Raw genomic sequence first — 6,642 nt, forward strand, 5'->3', positions numbered from 1 at the left:
AGAATATAGGATTCATACAGTGTTTCATGTGATCTTAACTCGAATTAAGGATTTCCCTTATCTTAGCTACCTTTTCTACACTAAGAACTGACTTGGAGAATCTCTTTCAGCTGTTCTAAACGAGTTCTCATCTGTTTACAGTCATTTTCTCTGAATTATCCATGTTTTCATGTAGTTTCCTATATTCTGCCTTCTGGTCCAAGTGTAAGCTTTGCCCACTTTATCAAACAACTTCCTACACACTGTTATGAACTGAGGCAGCTTGGGAACATTGTCTCTCAACTGTGTTATAGAGTGTAGTACTACATTTCAGTGAAGTGTAAGGCTTTCCAAAGCTGCCGAACGTGTTTCTTTCTCTATTTCAATGGTATTCTGACTTGTATAACACACATTTACCACTCTAGAGTCCTTTAAGTAAAGAATATAGGATTGATACAGTGTTTCATGTGATCTTAACTCAATTTAGGATTTCCCATATCTTAGCTACCTTTTCTATACTAACAACTGACTTGAAGAATCTCTTTCAGCTGTTCTAAATGAGTTCTCATCTTTTTACAGTCATTTTCTCTGAATTATCCATGTTTTCGTGTAGTTTCCTATATTCTGCCTTCTTGTCCAAGTATAACCTTTGCCCACTTCATCAAACAACTTCCTACACACTGTTATGAACTGAGGCAGCTTGGGAACATTGTCTCTCAACTGTGTTATAGAGTGTAGTACAACATTTCAGTGAAGTGTAAGGCTTTCCAAAGCTTCCCAACGTGTTCCTTTCTCTATTTCAATGGTATTCTGACTTGTATAACACACATTTACCACTCTAGAGTCCTTTAGGGAAAGAATATAGGATTCATACAATGTTTCATGTGATCTTAACTCGAATTAAGGATTTCCCTTATCTTAGCTACCTTTTCTACACTAAGAACTGACTTGGAGAATCTCTTTCAGCTGTTCTAAAAGAGTTCTCATCTGTTTACAGTCATTTTCTCTGAATTATCCATGTTTTCATGTAGTTTCCTATATTCTGCCTTCTGGTCCAAGTATAAGCTTTGCCCACTTTATCAAACAACTTCCTCCACACTGTTATGAACTGAGGCAGCTTGGGAACATTGTCTCTCAACTGTTTTATAGAGTGTAGTACTACATTTCAGTGAAGTGTAAGGCTTTCCAAAGCTGCCCAACGTGTTTCTTTCTCTATTTCAATGGTATTCTGACTTGTATAACACACATTTACCACTCTAGAGTCCTTTAAGTAAAGAATATAGGATTGATACAGTGTTTCATGTGATCTTAACTCAATTTAGGATTTCCCATATCTTAGCTACCTTTTCTATACTAACAACTGACTTGAAGAATCTCTTTCGGCTGTTCTAAATGAGTTCTCATCTTTTTACAGTCATTTTCTCTGAATTATCCATGTTTTCATGTAGTTTCCTATATTCTGCCTTCTTGTCCAAGTATAACCTTTGCCCACTTCATCAAACAACTTCCTACACACTGTTATGAACTGAGGCAGCTTGGGAACATTGTCTCTCAACTGTGTTATAGAGTGTAGTTCAACATTTCAGTGAAGTGTAAGGCTTTCCAAAGCTGCCGAACGTGTTCCTTTCTCTATTTCAATGGTATTCTGACTTGTATAACACACATTTACCACTCTAGAGTCCTTTAGGGAAAGAATATAGGATTCATACAGTGTTTCATGTGATCTTAACTCGAATTAAGGATTTCCCTTATCTTAGCTACCTTTTCTACACTAAGAACTGACTTGGAGAATCTCTTTCAGCTGTTCTAAACGAGTTCTCATCTGTTTACAGTCATTTTCTCTGAATTATCCATGTTTTCATGTAGTTTCCTATATTCTGCCTTCTGGTCCAAGTGTAAGCTTTGCCCACTTTATCAAACAACTTCCTACACACTGTTATGAACTGAGGCAGCTTGGGAACATTGTCTCTCAACTGTGTTATAGAGTGTAGTACTACATTTCAGTGAAGTGTAAGGCTTTCCAAAGCTGCCGAACGTGTTTCTTTCTCTATTTCAATGGTATTCTGACTTGTATAACACACATTTACCACTCTAGAGTCCTTTAAGTAAAGAATATAGGATTGATACAGTGTTTCATGTGATCTTAACTCAATTTAGGATTTCCCATATCTTAGCTACCTTTTCTATACTAACAACTGACTTGAAGAATCTCTTTCAGCTGTTCTAAATGAGTTCTCATCTTTTTACAGTCATTTTCTCTGAATTATCCATGTTTTCGTGTAGTTTCTTATATTCTGCCTTCTTGTCCAAGTATAACCTTTGCCCACTTCATCAAACAACTTCCTACACACTGTTATGAACTGAGGCAGCTTGGGAACATTGTCTCTCAACTGTGTTATAGAGTGTAGTACAACATTTCAGTGAAGTGTAAGGCTTTCCAAAGCTTCCCAACGTGTTCCTTTCTCTATTTCAATGGTATTCTGACTTGTATAACACACATTTACCACTCTAGAGTCCTTTAGGGAAAGAATATAGGATTCATACAGTGTTTCATGTGATCTTAACTCGAATTAAGGATTTCCCTTATCTTAGCTACCTTTTCTACACTAAGAACTGACTTGGAGAATCTCTTTCAGCTGTTCTAAAAGAGTTCTCATCTGTTTACAGTCATTTTCTCTGAATTATCCATGTTTTCATGTAGTTTCCTATATTCTGCCTTCTGGTCCAAGTATAAGCTTTGCCCACTTTATCAAACAACTTCCTCCACACTGTTATGAACTGAGGCAGCTTGGGAACATTGTCTCTCAACTGTTTTATAGAGTGTAGTACTACATTTCAGTGAAGTGTAAGGCTTTCCAAAGCTGCCCAACGTGTTTCTTTCTCTATTTCAATGGTATTCTGACTTGTATAACACACATTTACCACTCTAGAGTCCTTTAAGTAAAGAATATAGGATTGATACAGTGTTTCATGTGATCTTAACTCAATTTAGGATTTCCCATATCTTAGCTACCTTTTCTATACTAACAACTGACTTGAAGAATCTCTTTCGGCTGTTCTAAATGAGTTCTCATCTTTTTACAGTCATTTTCTCTGAATTATCCATGTTTTCATGTAGTTTCCTATATTCTGCCTTCTTGTCCAAGTATAACCTTTGCCCACTTCATCAAACAACTTCCTACACACTGTTATGAACTGAGGCAGCTTGGGAACATTGTCTCTCAACTGTGTTATAGAGTGTAGTTCAACATTTCAGTGAAGTGTAAGGCTTTCCAAAGCTGCCGAACGTGTTCCTTTCTCTATTTCAATGGTATTCTGACTTGTATAACACACATTTACCACTCTAGAGTCCTTTAAGGAAAGAATATAGGATTCATACAGTGTTTCATGTGATCTTAACTCGAATTAAGGATTTCCCTTATCTTAGCTACCTTTTCTACACTAAGAACTGACTTGGAGAATCTCTTTCAGCTGTTCTAAACGAGTTCTCATCTGTTTACAGTCATTTTCTCTGAATTATCCATGTTTTCATGTAGTTTCCTATATTCTGCCTTCTGGTCCAAGTGTAAGCTTTGCCCACTTTATCAAACAACTTCCTACACACTGTTATGAACTGAGGCAGCTTGGGAACATTGTCTCTCAACTGTGTTATAGAGTGTAGTACTACATTTCAGTGAAGTGTAAGGCTTTCCAAAGCTGCCGAACGTGTTTCTTTCTCTATTTCAATGGTATTCTGACTTGTATAACACACATTTACCACTCTAGAGTCCTTTAAGTAAAGAATATAGGATTGATACAGTGTTTCATGTGATCTTAACTCAATTTAGGATTTCCCATATCTTAGCTACCTTTTCTATACTAACAACTGACTTGAAGAATCTCTTTCAGCTGTTCTAAATGAGTTCTCATCTTTTTACAGTCATTTTCTCTGAATTATCCATGTTTTCATGTAGTTTCCTATATTCTGCCTTCCGGTCCAAGTATAAGCTTTGCCCACTTTATCAAACAACTTCCTCCACACTGTTATGAACTGAGGCAGCTTGGGAACATTGTCTCTCAACTGTGTTATAGAGTGTAGTACAACATTTCAGTGAAGTGTAAGGCTTTCCAAAGCTGCCGAACGTGTTCCTTTCTCTATTTCAATGGTATTCTGACTTGTATAACACACATTTACCACTCTAGAGTCCTTTAGGGGAAGAATATAGGATTCATACAGTGTTTCATGTGATCTTAACTCGAATTAAGGATTTCCCTTATCTTAGCTACCTTTTCTACACTAAGAACTGACTTGGAGAATCTCTTTCAGCTGTTCTAAACGAGTTCTCATCTGTTTACAGTCATTTTCTCTGAATTATCCATGTTTTCATGTAGTTTCCTATATTCTGCCTTCTGGTCCAAGTGTAAGCTTTGCCCACTTTATCAAACAACTTCCTACACACTGTTATGAACTGAGGCAGCTTGGGAACATTGTCTCTCAACTGTGTTATAGAGTGTAGTACTACATTTCAGTGAAGTGTAAGGCTTTCCAAAGCTGCCGAACGTGTTTCTTTCTCTATTTCAATGGTATTCTGACTTGTATAACACACATTTACCACTCTAGAGTCCTTTAAGTAAAGAATATAGGATTGATACAGTGTTTCATGTGATCTTAACTCAATTTAGGATTTCCCATATCTTAGCTACCTTTTCTATACTAACAACTGACTTGAAGAATCTCTTTCAGCTGTTCTAAATGAGTTCTCATCTTTTTACAGTCATTTTCTCTGAATTATCCATGTTTTCGTGTAGTTTCCTATATTCTGCCTTCTTGTCCAAGTATAACCTTTGCCCACTTCATCAAACAACTTCCTACACACTGTTATGAACTGAGGCAGCTTGGGAACATTGTCTCTCAACTGTGTTATAGAGTGTAGTACAACATTTCAGTGAAGTGTAAGGCTTTCCAAAGCTTCCCAACGTGTTCCTTTCTCTATTTCAATGGTATTCTGACTTGTATAACACACATTTACCACTCTAGAGTCCTTTAGGGAAAGAATATAGGATTCATACAGTGTTTCATGTGATCTTAACTCGAATTAAGGATTTCCCTTATCTTAGCTACCTTTTCTACACTAAGAACTGACTTGGAGAATCTCTTTCAGCTGTTCTAAAAGAGTTCTCATCTGTTTACAGTCATTTTCTCTGAATTATCCATGTTTTCATGTAGTTTCCTATATTCTGCCTTCTGGTCCAAGTATAAGCTTTGCCCACTTTATCAAACAACTTCCTCCACACTGTTATGAACTGAGGCAGCTTGGGAACATTGTCTCTCAACTGTTTTATAGAGTGTAGTACTACATTTCAGTGAAGTGTAAGGCTTTCCAAAGCTGCCCAACGTGTTTCTTTCTCTATTTCAATGGTATTCTGACTTGTATAACACACATTTACCACTCTAGAGTCCTTTAAGTAAAGAATATAGGATTGATACAGTGTTTCATGTGATCTTAACTCAATTTAGGATTTCCCATATCTTAGCTACCTTTTCTATACTAACAACTGACTTGAAGAATCTCTTTCGGCTGTTCTAAATGAGTTCTCATCTTTTTACAGTCATTTTCTCTGAATTATCCATGTTTTCATGTAGTTTCCTATATTCTGCCTTCTTGTCCAAGTATAACCTTTGCCCACTTCATCAAACAACTTCCTACACACTGTTATGAACTGAGGCAGCTTGGGAACATTGTCTCTCAACTGTGTTATAGAGTGTAGTTCAACATTTCAGTGAAGTGTAAGGCTTTCCAAAGCTGCCGAACGTGTTCCTTTCTCTATTTCAATGGTATTCTGACTTGTATAACACACATTTACCACTCTAGAGTCCTTTAGGGAAAGAATATAGGATTCATACAGTGTTTCATGTGATCTTAACTCGAATTAAGGATTTCCCTTATCTTAGCTACCTTTTCTACACTAAGAACTGACTTGGAGAATCTCTTTCAGCTGTTCTAAACGAGTTCTCATCAGTTTACAGTCATTTTCTCTGAATTATCCATGTTTTCATGTACTTTCCTATATTCTGCCTTCTGGTCCAAGTGTAAGCTTTGCCCACTTTATCAAACAACTTCCTACACACTGTTATGAACTGAGGCAGCTTGGGAACATTGTCTCTCAACTGTGTTATAGAGTGTAGTACTACATTTCAGTGAAGTGTAAGGCTTTCCAAAGCTGCCGAACGTGTTTCTTTCTCTATTTCAATGGTATTCTGACTTGTATAACACACATTTACCACTCTAGAGTCCTTTAAGTAAAGAATATAGGATTGATACAGTGTTTCATGTGATCTTAACTCAATTTAGGATTTCCCATATCTTAGCTACCTTTTCTATACTAACAACTGACTTGAAGAATCTCTTTCAGCTGTTCTAAATGAGTTCTCATCTTTTTACAGTCATTTTCTCTGAATTATCCATGTTTTCATGTAGTTTCCTATATTCTGCCTTCTTGTCCAAGTATAACCTTTGCCCACTTCATCAAACAACTTCCTACACACTGTTATGAACTGAGGCAGCTTGGGAACATTGTCTCTCAACTGTGTTATAGAGTGTAGTACAACATTTCAGTGAAGTGTAAGGCTTTCCAAAGCTTCCCAACGTGTTCCTTTCTCTATTTCAATGGTATTCTGACTTG

Source organism: Pipistrellus hanaki (genome assembly GCF_964339955.1).
Source record: "Pipistrellus hanaki genome assembly, contig: scaffold_23, whole genome shotgun sequence".
NCBI lineage: Eukaryota > Metazoa > Chordata > Mammalia > Chiroptera > Vespertilionidae > Pipistrellus > Pipistrellus hanaki.